The sequence below is a fragment of the Adiantum capillus-veneris genome, chromosome 3 (genome assembly GCF_014529385.1).
Source record: "Adiantum capillus-veneris isolate H3 chromosome 3, ASM1452938v2, whole genome shotgun sequence".
NCBI classification, from domain to species: Eukaryota; Viridiplantae; Streptophyta; class Polypodiopsida; order Polypodiales; family Pteridaceae; genus Adiantum; species Adiantum capillus-veneris.
Window position 1 is genome coordinate 155,616,305 of NC_140933.1, and position 26,377 is coordinate 155,642,681.

A 26,377-nucleotide genomic window follows, 5' to 3' on the forward strand; every position below is an offset into this window, starting at 1 on the left:
CCGCATGCGGGAGCGCAAAGAGGCTTTTCTTCGACTATGGCATCCTTGGCCTATCTACACCATGGTCCAGGGTGTACTCCGATGGCACTACCGACCACTTGTGTGGCTTCCCCCCCCCCATTTCTTGATTTAGCCCCATTGTACATATGCTGGTTTTGTCATTGGGAGAGTCTCCCCATCATGGTTGTTGTAGCCCTCTCTTGAAGAGGTGGTTGTAGCCCTATGGGCAGTTTCATTAACTAATAGAAGGATCTTTTCTCGGAAAAAAAAAGTGGTTGCAAGTGCATAAAAGCTAGGCACGTTTTTAGCACTTGTTGGCATTTGTAAGTGTTTAAAAGTGCTTCCAGGTGCTCAATCCGTCCACTTGCTGCACTTTAAAAGACATTTGCTAGCACTTGGAAGCTCTTTTTAGCACTTTGAAGCACTTTCAATTACCTGCAAGTGCTTGCAGGGTCTTATAATTGCTTCAAAGTGATTTAAAGTGGTTAAAAGTGCTTGAAAGTGTTTGCAAAAATCACTTATAATCTCTTTGAAAGCATTTTGAAGCAATTTTAACCACTTTGAATCTTCTTCAAGCATTTGCAAGAGTGTGCAAGTGCTTGAAATCTCTTCAAAGTGCTTTAATGTGCCAAATGGTGGTTCAAAGTTCTTGCAAGTGCATAAAGTTAGGCACTTTTTAGCACTTGCATGCATTTTTATGTGTTTAAAAGTGCTTGGAAGTGCTTGCAGGTGGTTAAGGTGTTTGCAAGTGCTAAATAGTCAAGAATGTTTTAGCACTTGCAAGAAATTTTAACCACTTTTATGCATCGGCAAGCACTTGCAGGTATTTCCAGATGTTTGCATGTGCTTAAAAGAGCGCGTAGGTGGCTGAAAGTGCTTGAAGGTGCTTAAAGGTGACCCCTCTCAAAATTTGTTAGCACTTTATACGCTTCAAAGATAGAGAAGACTGGAGTACCTGCATGGTTGACACCCCCCACGTTATCCTTGCAGCATCATTGAATCCAAAGGACTTGGAGAGTACCCTTGTAAGGGGTTGGATTTCAACCTTGTTTTTGGCAATTGCAACTGTGTTTTCTGTTGGATAGGCTTTCAGTTTCTCCACCTCCTCTTTGAGGCTCCCCACCTCTGCAATGATGGGTGCAGAAGCTGAGGAGGTACCTTCGTTGTGCAACCATAACTCCCACTTTGCAGCTAGGACTGTCTTTGCAGACTTCACCTTCTCTTCTGCCTTCACTACCTGCTGCTCAAGGTCATGGGCAAAATTATCCACCCATGGTGTGTAGAGGGACTGAGAGGCTGTCCACATGTGTTGTAGAGGGTGGTTGGACACCACAGGACCGTCCACAACATTCTCTATCAATCCTTCAAATGTGGGGGATGTCTTCACGCCGTAATCGGACATGAACTTCTGTATTTTTGGGTTGAGCCCCCCTTTTTGGCTCTTGAAATTCTCTAATACTTGATCCCCAACCAAAGCCCATGCAATCTTATGGCTGTTGGGGTATGCTTTGGTAGCATCGGAGTGTTCAGGTTGTCAATCAAGGACGGGTGGACCTGATTAGTGAGGTAACTATCCATCCCCGCGCACTAAAAACGTTTGGAAAACATCTTCAATTGGAAGAGGAGTCCACCAGCGGTTGTGCCCTCACATAGGTTAGGGGGAAAAAAGCGTTGGTTGAGGATACCTTAGCCCAATTGTGGCAGTTACAGGGCCGAAATAGTTTTTTTGGACTTTTAATACGTTGTCCCGTTTCCACTGCGAGACAGGACTAGGTCTTCTTCTAAGGCTATAGACCCAAGCCATTGTCAATGGTAAAGGTCTATTCCTTGGATTTTTCTTGTTTAGAGACTCCGATTTTTATCAGACCTAGAGACCTCTCAAGGATCCCATCCCGATCTTGGTATTGGTGGGCTGGGGATCTCACAATAACCTGCATAATTTGTCATTCCCATGCTTGTATAGCCTTCCATTTATTAGCACATGTGTTCATGTCCACACAATGATTGATGGATGCCTTTCAATTTGGAGTGAACAAATGGTGAGAAAATGTATAACATGTTTTCTCTACATTGGTACCATCTCAATATTGAATTGATAAAAGTCTATCAAGTCATCCGTCAATAACACAATTTTGTGCACAAGAAGGTACTATTTGAACCTCTTCATTGTAAAGACCATTCCTAACCCTTCTCTCTCCGTGATGTTTAAATTATTTTATGCACTATTAAGCTGTCTGCTGGAGTAACAAATAGAAAAATCCGTGTCGTTCTCCCCATGGTATGCTAGGATGCATCCGATAGAATATGCCAATTCATTGACGTGGACATGGAATATCTTAATCTCTACTTTAATTGCTGAAATGAATCGTCACATTTATCGTTCCACTCAAACTTTGTGATGAGAACATAGACAGGTTTGGCATGCACATATAGATGAACCTTCTATAGTAACCACAATAGCCCTTGAAGGCTTGTACCTCCCTAACTTTTGTTGGTCTTGGTAGAGAAACACTCACTATACATTTTCAAAATCTCTGGAAATTCCATTCTTAGACACAATAAGCTCCATTATTTTTTCTTGTCTTACCATGAAGACATATTTCTTCGGATTTAAGTAAATGCGATAGGTTTTGCATCTCTCAAAGATCATCTTCAGGTGCTCTATGTGCTAGTTTCTCTGGAGAGATGCACGCATAAGTCGTCCACGTAGATTTCTAAGAATTGTCTTAGATATTCTTTGAATGATTGACTCATCAGCCTTTGGAATGTGGCAGTTTTATTGGTCAAGCCAAATGGTATCACCCTATAAGCGACAGTTTGAGAGCATTGTGAGCAAGTGGTGTTTACATCAGACCAAGTTGATAAAGACTAGTCATTTGTGGTTTAGGTTACACCACGTAGTAGGTTGTTCTAAGCTGGCCATCCACTCCATTGAATTGCATGTAGATTGCATGGCAAAAACCTTCTATGTGGCTTTGTTAGGGGATCATTATGAACGCTGAGTTTCCATGAATGATTTGAGGAGATAAGCGATTATTATGGAGGCTGAGTTGCCATGCAATGATTGGCAATGAAGGGAGATGTTGAGTTGGATAACAATTATTGGCTGCCAATTGTCTCTAGCATTATGTAGGTGGATATGTCACGTACTTAAAACAACATATTTCAGCCAGTAATGGGTCCAGATGGATGGCCAAGATGGCTTTCCCCCCACCTTGGACCTTGAAGGACCATGGTAAAATCCAACCAAGCATAAATAGTTCAAATGTGAAGGAATTTGAGGGGTAATTTGGTAATTTTTCCACTTAGTATTAGCGCATGTAGGACCTTAATAGCCAACATGGTGAGCGTAGTGGCCATCCTTGGTAGGAAGATGTCATGAGTGCATCAAAGTGGGGACTACATTTTGGATTTTTCTAATTGCACACCTGCTACCACTACTCATCACCTCATTTCCATTCTTTTGATATATTATCACCCCCTTATCTAGGGAAATTTCTAGCTCACTCAATTCTAAGCACTTGCCCCAATGCCTCCACGAGCTTAATTACAGTTATAATTCTTTAGCAAAAATCGTGACCGCGTCCATCACCACCTACACAATCTTGTGTATGCCTCCAAATCCAACAACGTGGATGACAAGGTGGCAAAGAAGAAGCACAATCATGGCTAGCATTCCGGTGACACCTGTGCTCTCATTGCTGGTGAAACCTTCACTTTGGTAAGTTTTTATTGATGATTTTTCAACATACTAGATCACTACAAGAGGCTATTCATATTAGCGACGCTCACACAGCGACGCTCAAAAAAAAAATTCCCGGCGTCGCTATGAGCGTCGCAAATTCACAAAGAAATTTGCGACGCTCATAACGACGCTCATAGCGACGCCGGCTGGGCTAAAAAAATAACTGAGTGCGCCCAAAAACTCAGATCTCAGATCTGAGTTTTTCGGCGCCCTCAAGCAAGGAGCAGGTAACGCTCTCCCTCACTCTCTCTCTCTCTCTCTCTCTCTCTCTCTCTCTCTCTCTCTCTTTTTCTTCTCCACACACACACACACACACACACACGAGGAGAGGAAGGAGAGCCAGGTATGCTCCTTCCCTCTCCTCATTCTCATGTTCCCTTCCCCTCTTTCTCTCTCCCTCTCTCTCTCTCTCTCACACACACACACACATACACACACACACACACATAGTGTTTTTGAGAGAGAGAGAGAGAGAGAGAGAGAGAGAGAGAGAGAGAGAGAGAGAGAGAGAGAGAGAGAGAGAGAGAGAGAGAGAGAGAGAGAGAGAGAGAGAGAGAGAGAGTATACAAACAAAAACAAAAACGCACACACACATACATAAACAAAGAATGCACACACACATTGAGAGAGAAAAAGAGAGAGAGAGCATGCATAAACAAAAAACGCACGCATTGAGAGAGGAAAAGAGAGAGAGAATATGCATAAACAAAAAACGCACACATTGAGAGAGGAAAAGAGAGAGAAAACATGCATACGATCCAAAAAAACGCACACACATTGAGAGAGAAAGAGAGAGAAACTAATTTAACGTCGTAGGAAACTAATTAAAATTAAAAGACCTAAAGATCTAGCCGACGAGGAGTTGAACTCAAGACCTATTATTCAAGAGGGAAATGTGCCAGCCACCCACTCAGACAACGCTTGGCCCGAGATAGGCACTTGTCCATACCCTTCTCAAGATTTTGGCAGGCGTGCAACGACCACAGAAAAGTTTACATAGTAGGTGACGGTAATGCACACAAGCAAGCACATTGTTGAAGTCTACAATTACTATGGACTGGGAAGCGATACATTTTGTAGCAAGGAAGCTGGCGATCAATGTGCTCTACCTCATCAGTGGGCGGTGGGGGTTTTGAGCCAACCACACGAATTTTAACTACAGAGAACAAATGGAGAGAAACTAAGAGATAATACTTAAATTTATATTGTTGGGAAAAAAGATACAAAGCTGCAATCTAAAAAAGATACAAAGCTTCAAGAAGCTAAAGCTTCTTGCATGCTCTGGTTTTTGGGGGGAGTATGCCAGTACTCTTTGTGGGGTCCTGGGACAGCTCGTCCTCCATCTTCTTTTTTCTCTTCTTCCGCATCTCCATCGCTACAAATTGCAAGGTTGATTCCATTTCAGGATCCTCTAACTCAGCTACACTGTCCTCCTTACAGGCATCAGTACCTGTGTAGCATATTGTGACAACAATGAACATGGTGACCATGATTCAGACATGGGAGGAGACAGATATACAAAACTAACATTACCTTGGTTGCTTAGGGACGGAGTTGTCTCCTTCAAAATGTCAACAGTTTTCCCACCTTCAAAGTTCTTATACTTCAGCAGCATGGCGTCAAGGTCAAAGACCTCGTCCACATCGTGCATGGACGATGTGGAAGCTTCTTTCTCAGCCACTGGCTCAGCTGAACCAAGGCACACAATTAGTCTCCACAATAGATTAGCATAAGTTCTATTGTATAAAATGACCAACCTACCTTCAAGCTCCTCATAAGAATTCTCAAGTGCCCACCATCTTGCTATATAAGGTATCTCCCATTTATAGTCTGGTACAACACACTTGGGATCAATCGCGCTGACCACTGAAAAGCAGAACGGATGGTATCTATGGGCACACGAAAGCTGAAAGACACCGGCCGCATATTTTCCTGATAGTTCTTGACCACATGCCACCAATTTCCAGACAATAAAACAATATCCATACTAAATTTAAACGTGGAAGGTGGAGTGGGCACAAGAAGGGCCCTGCCCTCTCTTTTCATGAACTGGCTGGACCCCTTTATGAAGGAGGCTTTCCTTCTGAACTCACCAAGCTCCCTGTCCATTTCCTGAACAATTTTCTGTACAAAATTAAAAACAAAGGAAGATTATTGCACAACCAACCATAATGGGGGACATGCACGCCCTAGCAGTAGGCACTTGAAGCACCTTGGAGCACTTGCTAGAACATTCAAGTACTTGTACACACTTGCAAGTGCCTGCAAGTGCTCTATCTATTCACTTGCAGCACTTGGAAGGTCTTTTTAGGACTTTGAAGCACTTTGAAGCACTTTCAAGAACTTGAAGGGTCTTAAAAGTGGTTAAAAGTGCATCAAAGTGCTCTGAAGTGATTGTAGAATAAAATTTAGGTACTTCGAAACCAAATTTAAGCACTTTGAAGAAAATTCAAGCACTTGGAGGACTTTGCAAGTGGTTGAAAGTGCTTCAAAGTGCTTTGATATCCCTGCAGGTGGTTCAAAGTGGTTGCAAGGGCATAAAAGTTAGGCACTTTTAGCACTTGCTGGCATTTGTACGTGCTTAAAAGTACTTGGAAGTGCTTCCAGGTGCGCAATATGTCCACTTGCATCACTTTGAAAGGCACTTGGAAGCTCTTTTTCACACTTTTAAGCACTTTCAACTACCTGAAAACTTCTGCAAGTGATTGCAAGGTCTTAAAATTGCTTCAAAGTGCTTTTAAGTGGTTAAAAGTGCTCTAAAGTGTTTGCAAAAATCAGTTTTAATCACTTTGAAAGCATTAGTAATTTTAACCACTTTGAATCTTCTTCAAGCACTTACAAGAGTTTACGAGTGGTTGAATGTTCTTCAAAGTGCTTTAATGTGCCAAATGGTGGTTCACAGTGCTTGCAAGTGCATAAAAGTTAGGCACTTTTTAGCACTTTCACGCATTTTTAGGTGTTTAAAAGTGCTTGAAAGTGCTTGCAAGTGGTTAAGGTGTTTGCAAGTGCTAAATAGTCAAGCATTTTTTAGCACTTGCAAGAACTTTTAACCACTTTCATGCACCTGCAAGCACTTGCAGGTATTTCCAGATGTTTGCATGTGCTCAAAAGAGCCTGTAGGTGGCTGAAAGTGCTTGCAAGTGCTTAAAAGGTGACCACCCTCAACCATTGTTAGCACTTTATACACTTTATACACTTTAAAGATAGAGAAGACTGGAGTACCTGCATGGTTGACACCCCCCACGTTATCCTTGCAGCATCATTGAATCTAGAGGACTTGGAGAGTATCCTTGTAAGGGGTCGGATTTCAACCTCCTTTTTGGCAATCACAGATGCATTTTCTGTTGGAGAGGCTTTCAGTTTCTCCACCTCCTCTCTGAGGCTCTCCACCTCTGCAATGATGGGTGCACAAGCTGAGGAGGTATCTTTGTTGCGCAACCATAAGTCCCGCTTTGCAGCTAGGATTGTCTTTGCAGACTTCACCTTCTCTTCTGCCTTCACTGCCTGTTGCTCAAGGTCATGGGCAAGATTATCCACCCATGGTGTGTAGAGGGGTTGAGAGACTGTCTACATGTGTTGTAGAGGGTGGCTGGATGCTGCAGAAGCGTCCACACCATTCTCTATTGGTCCTTCAAATGTGGGGGCTTCCTTCACACCGTAATCGAACATGAACTTATGTATTTTTTGATTGAGCCCCCCTTTCTGACTCCTGACATTCTCTAATACTTGATCCCCAAACAAAGCCCATGCAATCTTATGGCTATCTGGGTCTGCTTTGGTAGCATCACTGTATTCATTTGCAAACCCCCTCGCAACCTCGTCATGAGCTCGTCGTTGGAGGGGGTAGCCTGGTAGACATTCTAATACAGAAGCTTGCATGCATCATAAAGGTGGTCATGCACGTGGTGGAGGAAGATCTTAATCTTCTTCTTCTTTGGCACCTTGAACATTGTTGACCTCTATTCAGGCGGCAGGTCCTTGTCTATTAAATCCTTGGGCAGCTTGCCCTCCATGCTCAGTCCATATTCCTCATGCAGCTGCAATGCAGAATAGCAAAACCTAGAATGTATCGGATACTCCCCCGATGCTACAAGCAAAGTCAGGGAGAAAAATGATTTGCAACCAATGCTATAAAAAAAGGATCTTTGGCCATGCATTGCCATGAGGTGCATAGACCTGAGGCAATGCAGAACTCACCTTTTCGAGCATATTTTTCAACCGACAACATGCATTTGGAGAGGGAAGTTTCGACGGTCCTATTTGTTGTTGGGGTATGCAGTGTCGTGTTGGTTACAGGAGACTGATGTGTCATGGTTGTTGAAGGCGTCTGCTGTGTTGCATGTGTTGGGAGGGTCTGCTGTGTGGTGGCTGTTGCGGGGGTCTGTTGTGCTGTGGTGCTTGTTGTAGGGGGCATCTGCTATACCAACTCCATGCTCTAAGCCAAATTTTTGCACTTCCTAGAGGGAGTGTTCTTCATGGGATTCATCTTTGCAGAGGCTGTTGCTGCAACCTTTATGCTTCCATGCCGAGGGCAATGGGGACAGAGCTCCAACAGGGATATGGCAGAGCACGACGGGACAATGAGGGGTAGAGAGCGACGGCTACAGCATGCAATGGGGGGAGCACGAGAAATGGGTGGAGCACGAGCTATGGGAGCAGAGCGAGCACACAGGTACAGGCGGCATTCCGTGTGACAAGCTAGTTGCGTGAGAGGAAAGGAGAAAGAGCACAAAGGCCATGATGACTATAAGCTTGACAAAAGGGGATCCACACCCCATCATGGCTTGCATGCATCTAGATTATAGGTACATAAGTTATATTGCATGCAAATTTAGAATTTCCCTCTCCCTCTTTTCCCAAATTTGAAAAACGTTGACCCTCCAACTAGGTGTTATTGGTGGTACCACTAAAAGGTGCAAAAAGTGGTAGCACCTCCCGGGGGATTCACTCTATATACAAAATGGGATGCCACATGCGAGTGAACAACTTTGATAAAACCCCTATATACGACTCATATTAGAGAATATGACCTCCTTTCTACGCTTATACGACAATCAATGCAGAAAACTATCATACCCCTATCTTACATATAAAATTTAGGCCTCACATGATGTAACTGAGTAAAACTAGCCAAAGAGCGTGTAGCATAGTGACTCGTAACGTACTAAGGAACCACTTCTGTTGATAACTAGATGTACCCTCAATGTGTCTTAGTTTGACTTTCAAACTATGTGCCCGTTTAGCCAGCACTCTAGCTACTCGTCCAATGTTGACCCATCTAAATTACTTTAAAAACATGGTTATAAAGCTGTGTTAGGTTCTCCATGTAAATTTGCATCTATACAAACTCTTTATAGCTTTCATCCCTCAATAAATGAATTATAACCACAAAACAAGCAATTGATACAAAGCAGTGTTAGTTCTTGCATGTATCTTTGTAGCTATTGACTCACAAGTTTGAGGATAGACTCTTTTGGGAAGCCATTATTTTGAAACACAAAAACTTCCTCTCATTTTTTCCTTTTCTCACTTCTCCCCCCCACCCCCATAAATATGATACTCCCTCCCTTATTTTTAAGACTGGGAGATAAATTATTAGGGGCCTGCCCCTAACTTATACGCTTATGTAACTTGTAAAAAAACCCCCCTCCCCTGCACTTACGTGGTGCATAAATTTTTCCATGGTGAATCCCCCGGGTACCACCTAAACATTCTATCACCCTAATGGAGGATTCATTACAGTAAATTTTTCTTTGAAATTATGTATTTGCCATACTATCTTGTTCCTAAAGCTACACCTTTGTGTTTCATTGTAGATTTTTCTTTGAAATTATGTAATTGTCATACTATCTTGCTTCTATACGTGCGCCTTTGTGTTTCATTTTTTGACTCTTGGTAATAATGCCAAATTTATTGTCAAAAAGCGTCACGCCGCAACACAAGGAGGAGTTTTGCATTCCATGACCGCTTAACACCTCACATGGGGGCATGACAACTATTTTATGTGCCACAATGGGTATGCACACAAAGATTTCACTTATTTGCGACGTGCCAAATGCGAGAATGTATTGTGCCTGTGAGAGAGATATCTCCACATCATGATATAAGATGGATTGACAAAGGTAAATATTGTGCTATAACCCGAATAGTGCATGATGCTACTAGTGACACTTTCATATCGTATTGTGGCATGACATATTTTGTTGCAATACAACGGGATATGGAGGTGCAACTACAATAGACATGCCTCTATATTACGTTGTGGTGCAAAAAAAAAAGCATCATTCCACAATGTGATATGAAGGCATGTCGATCGTAGTCATTCCCAATATCACTTTGTGGCTCAACACCTTCGTGTCGTGCCACAATGTGATATGGAGGCACGTCAATTGTAGTCATCCCCCACATTGCATTGTGGCACGACATAAACCTCTACATCCCACCATAATGCATTGTGGCACGACATAAACCTCTACATATTGATCATGGAAATCCTTCATGCATTGTTCTTGTGCATAGATTCCAACGACAACTAATAATCATACTTCATCTAGATTTTCTAGCTTTGTGACTCTCTTTGACAGCTCATGACTTGTCCACTCTAGGCATGGCTACTCAAAGTGTAGGAATTAAAAATTCCATGGTCAAAATGGCATTAATCCAAAACGCCATATTGAAAGGTCTTCTTTCAAGTGCTATTTTGTAAGTAACTTGGTATGTCCAAATAGCTTAATGTAATTTTTGTTCCAAGTCTGCTCTAGACTCACTCACTATCTTTGTAAGCACATCGATGCACAAAATCTTGTTTGTGCTCTCTACTTGTCCTTGATTAGCACAAAGATTGAGGCTTTGGATTGTATGTATTTAATTCTTGATTTACTCAACCCCTCTGGTAAGACATCTTTGGTTATGTAATTCACAATGTATGAACTCCACTTGGGTGCAACCGCCATTTTGAAGAGTGTTGCATATTTTGTAGGTGCCTGATTTGCACAAATGTCACATGAATTAATGTAGTCATGGACACTTCGTTGCATTCTCAACATGTCATAATAATCAATATCTAATTCTCCTGAATGATTTTCTCATATTAAACTGATCATTTAATGTGGGGAAGGCCAGGGGAGAAAAAGATAGAATATTGGTTAAGCTAGCAGACCGGCCACAGTAGGGATCCAAAGGAGGGAGAATAGGGATCCAAAGGGGGGGGCCATCTGCAAAAGAGCCATGTGCAACAATGGGCTAAAAAGACCCTAAGTTTCAGCCCATTAAGACTTCCAAAATGCTAAGGTTCCAAAATTCAAAGGTTGTGTCCAAAGGTCAACCCTAGGGAAAATTGGATGCTTTGTGTATGCCCTAAAAGTCTTTGCACATCCCTACATGGGAGGGGGCTAGCCCTAAAGGTAGGGGATGAGAGAGAAAGCCACACACACACACAGGCTCCCTTTACACAAAGGGAATGAGGGACACATGTCAGCTCCCTAGGCCAGATGCCCACAAGGTGTGCCCAATTCCTATTGGAAGACCCTTGAAGTGGACCAATGAGAATTAAGCTAGAGTAAATCTAGTTTAATTAATTTAAAAGCATTTAATAAAAGAAACCAATGAGAATTAAGTCTCCTAGAAGACTATTGGGCAATCTCCCAAGGGGTCCAATGAGCATTCAGGAGCCCAATGGCTTGCCTGAGTCCTATTGGCCAGGAGGCAAAGGGGTCCAATGAGAGTTTAGTTTAATTAGTTAATTACCTAAAGCTCTCACAAAAGGGGAAAGGGGGACAAATGTCAGAAGGCTATCACTTATGCTGCTTAACACCCATTGGCTTGACTTGGGGAGGTCCAATGAGGCAAAAGCCAGACCAATTTAGCAGGAAGGGCTCGCCCAAGAGAGAGAGGGGGCTGATTTTTTCTTGGCATTGACACACACACACTCACACTTGACCATGTGTGAAGAAAGAATACTCTATCTCCTCCCAAGCTTTAATGGAGATCTCATCACCTACTCCATGCTTGTGAGATAGAAGCCTACATCAACACTCTCTTGGCATGTGGATGCAAATCCAACCAAGAGCCAAGCTTCCATGCATGCTCATCTTCTCTACCAAGCTAATTACTAAGCTAAGCTATGCTAATATGAGTGATTATGTGAGGAGATGTACATCTTTCTCGTAAGATACTCCTTCTTCCTCTCAATCTACTCTCATACCCTGCTAGCTCTCACCATCTTCGAAGGTGTGTGAGGTCTTGGTTCTGAGAACGGGGATAAATCAAGTTGTTTTTGATTAAGTGTTTTGCTTAGTGCATGAAGCTTCCATCTTCATTGCATTAGCTAGTCTTGAAGGAACACAAAGAATTGTATTGTACAATGTCTCTCTTGATGGGAGAAACCATAATACAAAGCCTTTTGGAGGGGGGACCGGCTCCATGCAAATCCGGTCCTCAATTGTTGTCAATAGCTTAATTTCTCTCTCTTTTGAAAGTATTGTCGATGCTATCTAACTAGGTGTTATGCTTTTTTGTTGCTCTCTCCACCCAAGCACTCTTGTAATTCTCATTAGGAATCTATTCTAATGAAATGCCCACTATGTTCATGCTAATTTCCGCTACACATAAGTTATTAGGCCATTAAATGTTACATTGGTATCAGAGCTCAAGGTTTCTCTTTTCTTACTCAAGAAGGGAGGTCCTCAAGCTAGCTACAAATGGTTGGTATTATTAATTGCCTGTGGTATCAGAGCTCAAGGTTTCTCTTTTCTTACTCAAGAAGGGAGGTCCTCAAGCTAGCTACAAATGGTTGGTATTATTAATTGCCTGTGAGTAAGTAGAATAGGTAATTTTCAGCCTTGCAGTGCGCCTGCCTTCGTGCAGTTAACGGGGCATCACCGTCGAGAGCTATGGTCTTAATAGTGGAGTCCTACCGGGATTGCCTACGGCTTAACCACTATTGAGCTATTAGAAGCTTGACAGGAGCCGGTGCTGTTTTGGTGTCGAAAGACCCTCTCTTCTATTCCTTGCAATTAATGGTATTCGAGCTGCGGGTACAGTAGCTTGAGTGCTTTTTCTAAAGGGGTAAAGAGGAGTAGCAACTAGGGCTTGAAGTGCCAAAGTACACCTAAAAAGTTTACACCTAAAAGTTGTTAGAATGGCTGACAATAGTAAAGAGAGTGAAATTAATGTTGATAACTTTGATTTTGCTCATGAGCAAGCTACTAATGATGCTTCAATGCTTGTTAACTATCTTGTTTCTAGGCTTCAACAAGCCATGGGCAATCCATCTCTCCAAAGTGAAGTGCAACGGCAGCTCCATGCTCACGGGATTCTCCAAGCTCATCACCATGACGAGAGAACACCTAGGAAGCCTCCTTGTGAGACTACCAAAAGAGGTCTCTCTCCGATTCGGGAAGAAGAAGAGAATCCATATGAAGGGCTCAAGAATTTACTTCTTGATGATGCATCTCCTTCCCAAAGGAGAACTCAAGAGCCTCCACTGAAGGAACGAGAAAGAAGCGAGTCTCCCGCCACCTCGGCTGCGGGCTAAACGCTCTCCATCACCACCAAAGCGGAGAAGACCATCACACTCTTCTCCACGCCATAATTCAAAGAGGGATGATAAAAAGCAAGAGAAGAAAAAGGCGAGAAAGAGGACACCCTCTTCTCCATCTTCTTCATCCTCTTCCTCTTATGAAAACTATGGTGAAGATGACAAAGATCAAGACAAGAAAAAGGCGAGAAAGAGGTCACCCTCTTCTCCACCTTCTTCAAATTCTTCACCCTTTGAAGAAAGTGATGGTGCAACCTTTGAACCATAAAAAATAAGAGGCCATAGGAAATCCTATGCCGCATGGAAGAGGTCGTCCAAGTTGAAGAAATTCAAAGAGGGAGGGAAGAGCATCTCTTTCCTTACCTATGATGGTACCTTTGGTGCTACGGACAAAGTCTTGGCCTTTATCCAACAATTCGATGCGGCGTTTGGAGATGAGGGCTTCACGGAGTCACTCTAAGCTACGCCATGTAGCTATGCACTTTCAAAAGTCCGCCAGACAATGGTGGTCTAGCCTACGAGCCAATGGTGAAGCTCCACGAACATGGAAGGCTTTAAGAGCTTCCATTATGAAGCAATTTTTGGCCACCGATGCCAAAGACAAAGTACTCACCGAATGGCGAAGCTTAAAGCTCTCTCCCAATGAATCCATCCACAAATATGTAGACAAGTTTTGGGACCTACAACTCAAAGCCACTTTCTTCAAAAGGTTGGATTTTGGAGAGCAAAAGCAACAATTTTGTGCGGGCTTAACCGAAGAAATGGCGGAGTATGTCAACTCGCAAAGACCACGTACCATATCGGCGGTAATACACCACAATATGGTCGCCTCTCGAATCAATTTCCAAATGGGGGCAAGAAGAAATAATAAGCCCCCGGAAAATAAGGGTTCCAATGAGCCTAAGGGGAAGGACAATGTCCAAAAGTCTCCTAAGGGAAACTCCAACAAAGCTAAAGAGAAGGGAGTTTACAAAGGTAAGAATAAACTCTCTCCTGAAGATCTTGAGCGTTATTGTAAGGATAACCGGTGTTTCAAGTGCGGTGAGCAAGGGCATGCGTACCGCGCTTGTCCCCAAAAGAACAACCGCCAAGATCCTCCTGGAGCTTCCTTGGTTGAAATCCAAGCGGAGGAGACTCACCAAACTCACCACAAAGGATCTCCTCTATGCCATGCTTGGGGAAAGGTAAGAGAACATGATGCTTTTATTCTCTTTGACCCTGGTTCTACTCACAATTTTATATCTATAGAGTTGGCCACCAAGCTAGGAATACAATCCTATGAGATGGGAGATGTCCTACCCGCAGACAGTGCCTTCAAGGGGCAAGAAGCTTCAGTCACTCCCTTAATCGGGAAATTGAGGCTTCATGTCCAAGGCTATGTGGACAAAGAGGACTTCTTTATCTCTCCTCTCAAGAATGAGGATGTAATCCTAGGGGCACCATGGTTTGACCGCCTGGCTGCCGATGTTAAATTTTCTGAAAGGAGAATCTCCTTTAAGTTCAGGGAAAAATACATGTATATAGATGCTAAGGAAATGGGTAACACCATCCCCATTGTACATACACCAGCTTTCAATAAGTCAATAAAGAGGTCTATTTCCGTGTACATGATTTTTGTTAAAGATTCTCAAAATGAACCTAATGCTTTAACAAAAGAAAATAAAAGCAACCAAAAGGAATTAGAGTTATCCAATTTTCTCAAAGGGGTTTCAAGATGTTTTTATTGACGACATCCCTTGTGAGCTACCTCCTAAACGAGGTGATGATGACCATGCATTTGAACTTCTTCCAGGAAGTTCACCGCCTAATAAACCTCCTTATAGAGTTTCTCAAGCTCAACAAGAGGAGATTATGCGGCAAGTGCATGAGTTAGTTGAGAAGGTTATGGTTAGGCCAAGCTCATCTCCATTTTGCTCACCTGTGCTATTAGTGCAAAAGAAAGACGGCACATATCGTATGTGTGTTGACTATAGAGCACTAAATAGGATCACTATCAAGAATAGGTATCCCGTTCCACGGGTAGAAGACCTGTTTGATAAGCTACAAGGATCGACCTACTTCAGTAGGATTGACCTAAAAAGTGGCTATCATCAAATAAGGATAGTTGATCAAGACATTGTAAAGACCGTATTTCATACTACATTTGGTCTTTACGAATACATTGTCATGCCTTTTGGCTTGACCAATGCACCAGCCACATTCAACCGCTTGATGGAGAAGCTGTTCAGGCCTCATCGAACCTTCACTGGAGTGTTCTTTGATGATATTATCATCTAATCTAATTCATTGGAGGAACACAAGCAACACCTCCAGGTAATATTTCAAGTTTTAAGAGAGAATAAACTTTATGTTAATCGAAAGAAAAGTGAATTTTTCTTGCAAGAGATTCAGTATTTAGGTCACCTTATCTCTCAAGATGGCATCCAAATGGATCCATCCAAGTTAGAGGTAATAAAAGGATGGCCTAAACCAAGGAATCTTCATGAACTAAGAAGCTTCATAGGTATGTGTGCATACTATAGACGCTTCATAGAAAAGTTCTCACAAATTGCGGGACCATTACATGACCTAACAAAGAAAAGCGTTAGGTATACATGGTCTGCTAAGGAGAACAATGCTTTCGAAAAGCTTATCTCCCAACCTGTGCTTACACTACCGGATCTCTCAAAACCATTTGAGGTTCAATGCGATGCTTGTGGTGATTGCCTTGGAGCTGTTTTGCTCCAAGAAGGGCACGCCATAGGCTATGAGAGTCGAAGGCTCGACCCTGTTGAGCAAGCTCTAGGCATATACGAAAAGGAACTCCTTGCAGTTATACATGCCTTAGACTCATGGAAGCACTATTTATTGGGGACTCTTTTCATTCTGCGAACGGATCACCAAAGTCTCAAGTACTTCATGACGCAGACCAAGCTCTCCAACAAACAAATGAGGTGGAAAAATTTCCTTTCGCAATTTCATTTTCATATTGCTCACATTGTTGGCAAGCATAATCAAGTAGCTGATGCACTCTCAAGACGGCCGAGAGTGAATCGGTTTCCATAGCAACTCACAATGATCTATCTTCAATGATAGATGAGTATGCTATTGATCCTGATTTTAGAGATGTGATTTCAGCCCTTGCATTAGGGAAGAAAGAAGAACCATTTACTTTACAAGATGGTTATCTTCTCTATGGCAATAGACTATGCGTTACTAACTCACTACGTGAGAAAGTAATGTATGAATCTCATGCTCCACCTTATGCGGGGCATAGAGGGATTCAGTCTACCTTAAAGGGAATTGAAACATATTTCTATTGGCCTACCATGAAAGTGAACAAAGAGTATGTTTCCAAATGTGTGGTATGCCAAAAGACAAAATTTGATAGAGGGAAGAAACTTGGATTGCTTCAACCCTTGCCAATCCCTAATTCACCATGGGAGAGCATATCCATGGATTTTATCTTTGGATTGCCTAAGTCTATCCATGGGAATACGGGAATATGGACGATAGTAGACAGGTTTAATAAACAAGCTCATTTTATACCTGTCAAAAAGACTATCAAAGCCCATCAAATGGAAACCCTCTTTATTTCACTAATTTTCAAGTACCATGGCTTGCCCATGCCCATAGTGTCGGATAGAGATCCTAGAATGACAAGTAATTTCTGGAAGGGTCTCTTTGAGAATTTGGGAATAAGGCTAAACTTCTCTTCGGCCTATCATCCACAAGCTGATGGCCAAAGTGAAATAGCTAACCTAACCATTCTCGATCTACTAAAATCCTATGTAACGGAAGTAGATCAAGATCCCAATGGGAGAAGTACTTACCCTTAATGGAGTATGCTTACAATAACACTGTACATACTTCCACGGGAATAGCACCTTTCGAGGTAATTGAGGGAAGATCAAAAAGTCCCTTGCTACTTAAGGTACATGGGAAGATCTTCGATGCAGATGAGTATATCCGAGACCTACAAGAATCTTTCCAAAAGATTAAGGATGCTATCTCTATCTCACAGCAAAGGCAAAAGGCTACTGCTGACAAGCACAGAAGAGCCCAAGCCTTTAAAGAAAATGATTGGGTCTTGTTAAAGTTTCCCAAGGCTCAATTAAGGCACACAACGGGCAAGAATCCTACGGGTCACCAAAAGTACTATGCTAAACTAGCAAAAAGGTACTATGGTCCCTTTCAGATTCTTAAGCCAATTAATGAGATGGCCTATCAACTCAAGTTGCCCAATCATTGGCTCATACACAATGCTTTTCATGTGAGCCTATTAAAGCCTTACAAAGGAGAGCCACCTCAAGAACCAACTATTGAAGACCCACCGGAGATCGAGGACCAAGAAGAGGAGCTGCAGCCCGAGTCCATTCTCCGACATGAAGACAAGGTACTAAGAGGCGGTAAGACTATCCGACGATATCTTATTAAGTTTAAGAATTATCCTTTTGAAGATGATAGATGGATGCAAGGCATACAATTAAAGGATAACCTAAACCTTGTCAATGCTTACAATGCTTCCCAAGAATAAGCAAATGTACAAAATGTTAAAAATGAACAAAATTTTTGTCTTATAAGACTCTCTTTTTCTTTATTTGTGCACAAAAATGAAGTAGTATGCATGCTTAGATCAAGTTTGCGGAGACGAACGTCTCCCAAACACCAAGTAGAGCTTTCCTCTACTATGGAAAGACTGATAGGACTAATGTGCAGACATGCTTGCGGCCACGCCTCAATCTCAGCGCCAATGATGACTACATCCATTGTGGAATCATTCGTTGTAACATAGATCCTCTACCCGCTAAGAAAAGGACTCATGAACATGATTTATCGTCTACACCATAGTCGAGGACGACTATGATTTCAAGAGAGGTAATGTCATAATAATCAATATCTAATTCTCCTAAATGATTTTCTCATATTAAACTGATCATTTAATGTGGGGAAGGCCAGGGGAGAAAAAGCTAGAATATTGGTTAAGCTAGCAGACCGGCCACAGTAGGGATCCAAAGGAGGGAAAATAGGGATCCAAAGGGGGGGGGGCATCTGCAAAAGAGCCATGTGCAACAATGGGCTAAAAAGACCCTAAGGTTCAGCCCATTAAGACTTCCAAAATGCTAAGGTTCCAAAATTCAAAGGTTGTGTCCAAAGGTCAACCCTAGGGAAAATTGGATGCTTTGTGTGTGCCCTAAAAGTCTTTGCACATCCCTACATGGGAGGGGGCGAGCCCTAAAGGTATGGGATGAGAGAGAAAGCCACACACACACACACACAGGCTCCCTTTACACAAAGGGAATGAGGGACACATGTCAGCTCCCTAGGCCAGATGCCCACAAGGTGTGCCCAATTCCTATTGGAAGACCCTTGAAGTGGACCAATGAGAATTAAGCTAGAGTAAATCTAGTTTAATTAATTTAGAAACATTTAATAAAAGAAACCAATGAGAATTAAGTCTCCTAGAAGACTATTGGGTAGTCTCCCAAGGGGTCCAATGAGCATTCAGGAGCCCAATGGCTTGCTTGATTCCTATTGGCCAGGAGGCAAAGGGGTCCAATGAGAGTTTAGTTTAATTAGTTAATTACCTAAAGCTCTCACAAAAGGGGAAAGGGGGATACATGTCAAAAGGCTATCACTTATGTTGCTTAACACCCATTGGCTTGACTTGGGGAGGTCCAATGAGGCAAAAGCCAGACCATTTTAGCAGGAAGGGCTCGCCCAAGAGAGAGAGGAGGCTGATTTTTGCTTGGCATTGACACACACACACTCACACTTGACCATGTGTGAAGAAAGAATACTCTATCTCTTCCCAAGCTTTAATGGAGAGCTCATCACCTACTCCAAGCTTGTGAGATAGAAGCCTACATCAACACTCTCTTGGCATGTGGATGCAAATCCAACCAAGAGCCAAGCTTCCATGCATGCTCATCTTCTCTACCAAGCTAATTACTAAGCTAAGCTATGCTAATATGAGTGATTATGTGAGGAGATGTACATCTTTCTCGTAAGATACTCCTTCTTCCTCTCAATCTACTCTCATACCCTGTTAGCTCTCACCATCTTCGAAGGTGTGTGAGGTCTTGGTTCTGAGAACGGGGATAAATCAAGTTGTTTTTGATTAAGTGTTTTGCTTAGTGCATGAAGCTTCCATCTTCATTGCATTAGCTAGTCTTGAAGGAACACAAAGAATTGTATTGTACAATGTCTCTCTTGATGGGAGAAACCATAATACGAAGCCTTTTGGAGGGGGGACCGGCTCCATGCAAATCCGGTCCTCAATTGTTGTCAATAGCTTAATTTCTCTCTCTTTTGAAAGTATTGTCGATGCTATCTAACTGGGTGTTATGCTTTTTTGTTGCTCTCTCCACCCAAGCACTCTTGTAATTCTCATTAGGAATCTATTCTAATGAAATGCCCACTATGTTCATGCTAATTTCCGCTACACATAAGTTATTAGGCCATTAAATGTTACACAACAAGTACACACCACAACTCATCAATCTTTGAAATGTTTGCACTTTCCCATTGTGAATTCACATAGTTTGTACATGAGCTTGATTCAAGTACACATTCCTTTATGTGGGTTCTATACATAACGTGAATAATGAGTCATTCCCATGCTTGTATAGCCTTCCATTTATTAGCACAAGTGCTCATGTCTACTCAATGATTGATGGATGCCTTTCAATCTGGAGTGAACAAATCGCGAGAAAAGGTATAACATGTTTTCTCTACCTTGGTACCATCTCAATATTGAATAGATAAGAGTCTAGCAAGTCATTCATCAACTGTTTAGGTGCTTTTCCATGAGTCAATCTAGATAAATGTTTAGCCCTTTGATGTGTAGTTTCTTTTTTGACTAACACGATGAAGTCAAAATCAAGCAATATGATAAACCATTGAACAATACGTCTTGTATTGCACGGTTTGTTTACCAGGTTTAATAGTGCTTGATTATCCACCAATAACACAATTTTGTGCACGAGAAGGTAGTGTTTGAACTTCTTCACCGTAAAGACCATTCCTAACCCTTCTCTCTCCGTGATTTCGTAATTCTTTTGAGCACTATTAAGCTGTCTGTTGGAGTAACAGATAGGAAAATCTGTGTTGTTCTCCCCACGCTATGATAAGATGCATCCAATAGCATATGCCAATTTATTGACCTGGACATGGAATATCTTAATCTCTACTTTAATTGCTGATATGAATCTTCACATTTATTGTTCCACTCAAACATTGTGATGAGAACATAGATGGGTTTGGCATGCGTACATATAGATGAATCTTCTATAGTAACCACAATAGCCCATGAAGGCTTGTACCTCCCTAACTTTTGTTGGTCTTGGTAGAGAAACACTCACTTATATATTTTCAAAATCTCTGGATATGCCATTCTTGGACAAAATATGCTCCATTATTTTTCCTTGCTAGCATGCCGTTGATTCCTGTGCTCTCATCGCTGGTGCAGCCTTCACTTTGGTAAGCTTTTATTGAGAATTTTCCAGCATACTAGATCTATGGTGATTTTAAGTTATATTTTCTAGCAGCATCGCCTAATGTTGGTGTTTCTTTGCTACAACACGAGAAGCAAAAGGCCAAGAAGCACCCCGAGAAGCACCATGCTCACAAGGTGCACGAACACGTGGTTGTCTCCATCACCATCGGTGCAGACACTCTCGCGGTCCTTGAGAAGCACGAGTGCAAGCACGCCAAGGAAGCCACCAAGAAGTAGTTCATGACACTCACCACATCAAGCAGTAATGACTGGCTGGTTCTTGTCCAGCTTCCAATTTCCAACTTCCACCCACCATAGTGCACACCCAACTCAATACTCTAGGTTCTAATTATTCTTTATTTTGTACCTTCATTAATTGCTCCAAATAACATTAGTTTGTAAGTTTAATCTTTAAATTTTGGGTGATCGCGACAATAAGAAACGTGCATTTATGGCAAGATTTGATTTCTCTCTCTCTCTCTCTCTCTCTCTCTCTCTCTCTCTCTCTCTCTATGTGACCATGACTTAACCTAGCCTCTAGGGTAAAGAGGCCAATAAAACATAGGGTCCTTGTCTTGAGAGGGTGCTAGACTGGTTTGTGTAAGTCAAATTGCGAGTTCAAGCTTCATTGGCTTACTAGCTCAACTAACACTCCTTGCTAAAAATAGTTGAAAACAATGCAACAAAATGGCCGTATTTCATCGCCTTTGTTAGGTGTCTCTCTTTGTCTCATTTAAAGTGCACATCTGAGTACCCCTAAAATCTCAAAGAGAAACTAGTGACTTTATTCAATGTGTAAAATACAACCAATAATAGTGAGGTTTGGCATGCTTACATAAAAAAATTAATCTTCTACACTAACCACAAAGGCCCATGAAGGCTTTGCACCAACTCCCTAACTTTTGTTGGTCTTGGTAGAGAAACAATCGCTTGTCTATTTCCAAAAATCTCTAGAAATGCCATTCTTGGACACAATGTGCTCCATGTTTTTTCCTTGTCTTAGCATGAAGACACATTTCTCTCGATTTAAGTAAATACAATAGTTTTTGCATCTCTCAAAGATCATCTTTAGGTGCTTTATGTGCTAGTTTCTCTGGATAGAATGCACGCATAAGTCGTCCATGTAGATTTCTAAGAATTTTCTTAGGTATTCTTTGAGTGAATGACTCATCAACCTTTGCAATTTGGCAGCTGTATTGGTCAAGCCAACTGGTATCACCCTATAAGGGACACTTTGAAAGCATTGTCAGCCAGTTGTGTTTACATTAGACTGAGTTGATAAAGACTGGTTGTTTGTGGTTTAGGTTACACCACGTACTAGGATGTAATAAGCTACCCATCCACTGCATTGCATTGCATGTAGATTGGATGGCCAAAACCATCTATGTGGCTTTGTCAGGGGATTATTATGAACGCTAAGTTTCCATGCAATGATTGGAGGAGATAAGAGATTATTATGGAGGTTGAGTTTCCATGCAATGATTGGAAATGATGGGAGATGTTGAGTTGGATAACACGTATTGGCTGAAATTGTTTCTAGCATTATGTAGGCGGATGTGTCACGTAACTGAAAGAGCATATTTCAGCCAGTAATGAGTCCAAATGGATGGCCCTGGACCTTTAAGGACCATGGTAAAATCCAACCAAGAATAATTAGCTCAAATGTGAAGGAATTGGAGGGATAATTTGGCAATTTCTCCACTTAGCATTACTACATGTAGGACCTTGATAGCCAACATGGTAAGCGTAGTGGCCCTCCTTGGTAGGAAGATGTCGTGTGTGCATCAAAGTCGGGTCTACATTTTGGCTTTTTCTAATTGCACCTGCTATCTCTACTCATCACCTCATTTCCCTTTGTTCGATATATTATCCACGCCCTGCTCTTCTCCGGAAATTTCTAGCTTACTCAATTCTAATCACTTGCCCCAACGCCTCCACTAGCTTAATTACAGTTATACTTCAGTAGAAATCATGAACGCCGTCCATCACTAGCTACACAATCTTGTGTATGCCTCCAAAGCCAGCAACGTGGACCACAAGGTGGTAAAGAAGAACAATCATGGCTAGCATGCCGCTGATGCCTGTGCTCTCGTCGTTGGTGTGGCCTTCACTTTGGTAAGATTTTATTGAGGATTTTTCAACATAGTAGATCTATGGTGAGTTTAAGTTATATATTCTAGCAGCATCGCCTAATGTCGATGTGTCTTTGCTACAGCACAAGAAGCAAAAGGCCAAGAAGCACCCCAAGCAGTGTCATGCTCACAAGGTGCACGATTACGTGGTTGTCTCCATCACCATCCGTGCAAACACTCTCGCGGTTCATGAGAAGCACAAGTGCAAGCATGCCAAGGAGGCCACCAAGAAGTAGTACATGACACTCACCACATCAAGAAGTAATAACTGGCTGGTTCTTGTCCAGCTTCCAAGTTCCAACTTCCACCCACCATAGTGCACACCCAACTCAATACTCTAAGTTCTAATTATTTTGTACGTTTACTAATTGCTCCAAATGACATTAGTTAGTAATTTTAATCTTTTAAATTTGGGTGATTGCGATAATAAGAAACGTGCGTTTATGGCAAGATTTGGTTTTTTTTTTTCTCTCTCTCTCTCTCTCTCTCTCTCTCTGTCTCTCTCTCTCTCAGACCATGACTTATACCTAGCCTCTAGGGTAAATGGGTCAATAAAACATAGGGTCCTTGTCTTGGGAAGGTGCTAGACTTGTTTGTGCAAGTCGAATCTCGAGTTCAAGCTTCATTGTCTCACACAATGAAAACAATGCAACACAATGGCCGTATTTCATTGCCTCTCTTAGGTATCTCTCTCTCTCTCTCTCTCTCTCTCTCTCTCTCTCTCTCTCTCTCTCTCTCTCTCTCTCTCTTATACTACGCATCTGTTCATAAAGTCACTCCGCAAAATACAACTAGCCCGTCAATACTTCATTTGTTTTAGAAGGCCCATGGACCATGGTAAAAGCCAACCGAGAATGATTTGAAGGAATGTCAGGGCTAATTTCCAGTGCTCAAAAAGAACTTTTCCCCAAAAATTTGGCAAAACTACGCTTGAGGAATACTAGAGGTAAATTGACAAAATTTGAAGGTTTTTACTTTGAATACACTAAATTTCTCTACAATTTGTATGCTTTCTCACCTACAATTGTATGTTTTCTCACCGCTACTCATCATCTCATTTCCCTTCTTTCGATATATTATCCACCCCCTGCTCTATGAAAATTTCCAGCTTACTCAATTCTAATCACTTGCCCCAACGCCTCGACCAGCATAATTACAGTTATACTTCTTTAGCAGAAATCATGACCGCCATCCATCACTAGCTACACAATCTTGTGTATGCCTCTAGAGCCAACAATGTGGACCACAAGAAGAAGAAGCACAATCAACGCTAGCATGCCGCTGACGCCTGTGCTCTCGTCGCTGGTGCAACCTTCACTTTGGTAAGCTTTTATTGATGATTTTTCAGCATACTAGATCTATGGTGAGTTTAAGTTATATATTCTGGCAACATTGCCTAACATCGTTGTGTCTTTGCTACAGTACGAGAAGCAAAAGGCTAAGAAGCACCCCGAGCAATGCCATGCTCACAAGGTGCAGGAACACGTGGTTGTCTCAAATGTGAACACATGTGTTAGCTAGAGGGACCACTCTTCCTATATATTTTTTTGAACTAAATTAGGGTATTCTGATAGCATCCAAGATAGAGCAAAAGATGAAACCTTGTTGCAAGAGCTCCTCATGGTGGGTGATAGGAACGGAAGTGTTGTTAAAGACAACATCAATGGAAAGTTGCTGCTACTCTGAAAAGTGGATGTCGAGCTTCTCGTAGGTAATAAGGATTTTGGGATCAACCTCATCAAGACTCTTCTTTTGAGGTTGGGAGTAGTAAGAGAGGTGGATATCTAGCTAGGTGGGTGTGGAGGGCAAGCCATTGCTGGTAGGATGTGAGGAAAAATTGGAGACGGTGTCTTTGCAAAGACCCTTGGGCATGGAAAATCTCTTCACGTTTGACACAATAAAACACAGGGTCCTTGTCTTGGGAGGGTGCGAGACTCGTTTGTGCAAGTCGAATCCCGAGTTCAAGCTTCATTGGCTTACACAATGAAAACAATACAACACAATGGCAGTATTTCATCGCCTCTCTTAGGTCTCTCTCTCTCTCTCTCTCTCTCTCTCTCTCTCTCTCATAGTGCACATCTGTTCATAAAGTCACTCAGCAAAATACAACCAGCCCGTCAGTACTTCATTTGTTTTAGAAGCCGCATGGACCATGGTAAAAGCCAGCCGAGAATGATTTGAAGGATCAGGGGTAATTTCCAATGCTCGAATAAAAACTTTTTCCAACAATTTGACAAAACTACACTTGAAGGTTTTTACATTGAATTACACTAAATTTCTCTACAATTTGTAAGTTTTCTCACCTTCAAATTTTAAATTTAGAGGTAAATCTCAAAATTTGTAGGTGGGATTACATTTTTTTCCAGCACTGGTAATTTCCCCGCTCAGCATTATAAGCGCGTGTGGGACCTCGGCCAAGGAAGACTTTTCGTCATGACAAAGTGCAGGTCGAAAGCCGTGTCGACGTCGACGTTGTGCGCTACTCATATCAACGGCAGCGCAGGCACATTTCCCGTCTTTCACCACGTCTTGCTCTTACACCTAAACATCCCGCTCACTCGATTCTAATCACTGCTTATTAGCAGAAATCATGACCTGCCATCACCAGCTACACAATCTTGTGCACGCCTCTGAAGCCGGCAGCGTGGACCACAAGGCCAGCATGCGGCCGACGCCTGCGCTCTCGCCGCTGGTGCCTTCGCTTTGGTAAGCTTTTAATATTGATCATGAGTTTTCAGCATACTAGAATATAACGCTAAGAGTTATATATGCATGCTAGCAGCATTGCTTTACGTCGTTGTATATTGTTTGCTGCAGCACGAGCACGAGGCCAGGAAGCACCCCGAGCAGCGCCATGCTCACAAGGTGCGCGAGCACGTGGCTGCCGCCATCGCCATCGGTGCAGGCACTCTTGCGGTCCACGAGAAGCACGAGCGCAAGCACACCAAGGAGGCCGCCAAGAAGCAGCAGCATGGAGCTCACCACAGCAAGCATTAATGATTGGCTGCCTCCTGTCCAAGTCCCAAGCTCCAGTAGCTCTTAATAACTTCAGTTTGTAATTTTAATCTTATTTTCCCACTATCTAAGCATCCGGGCTCATGCAATCAGTGGACTCAGTGCAATCAGTGGACTCATGCGCCAAAATAGTGAAATATGATTTCCCCCCCCTTTTCTCTCTCTCTCTCTCTCTCTCTCTCTCTCCCCCCCCCCCCCCCCCCCCCCCTGGCCCGAGACTTAGACCTACACTCTTTCCTCTGGCACGATTTTGGATGCACTCAACGTGGGTTTGAAAAGAAAAGGCAGGCGGTGACAGTTGACAAGGCGGAGAAGACATGGACTTGCTTTTCGTTTTGTTTCTAGGTGTCTATCTAGATGTGTGTGTGACACGGAGATATTTCACTTTATGTGCAGGGGAACCCCTTCACCGAGGGTAGGGTCAAAAGTAGATCAAAACAATAAAATGTTAGCCAAAGTAGTCATAAAAA

At 42.4% G+C, this 26,377-nt stretch overlaps 1 pseudogene across 1 annotated transcript; it reads left to right on the forward strand.

Annotated features, from left to right (window-relative positions):
- The first annotated feature begins 8,220 nt into the window (after positions 1 to 8,220).
- On the forward strand, positions 8,221 to 26,022 carry LOC147462014 (uncharacterized; annotated as a pseudogene). The gene is made up of 3 exons (XR_015187291.1): positions 8,221 to 8,417; positions 25,529 to 25,598; positions 25,710 to 26,022. The product of XR_015187291.1 is annotated as an uncharacterized LOC147462014 (transcript).
- The last annotated feature ends 355 nt before the right edge of the window (positions 26,023 to 26,377 follow it).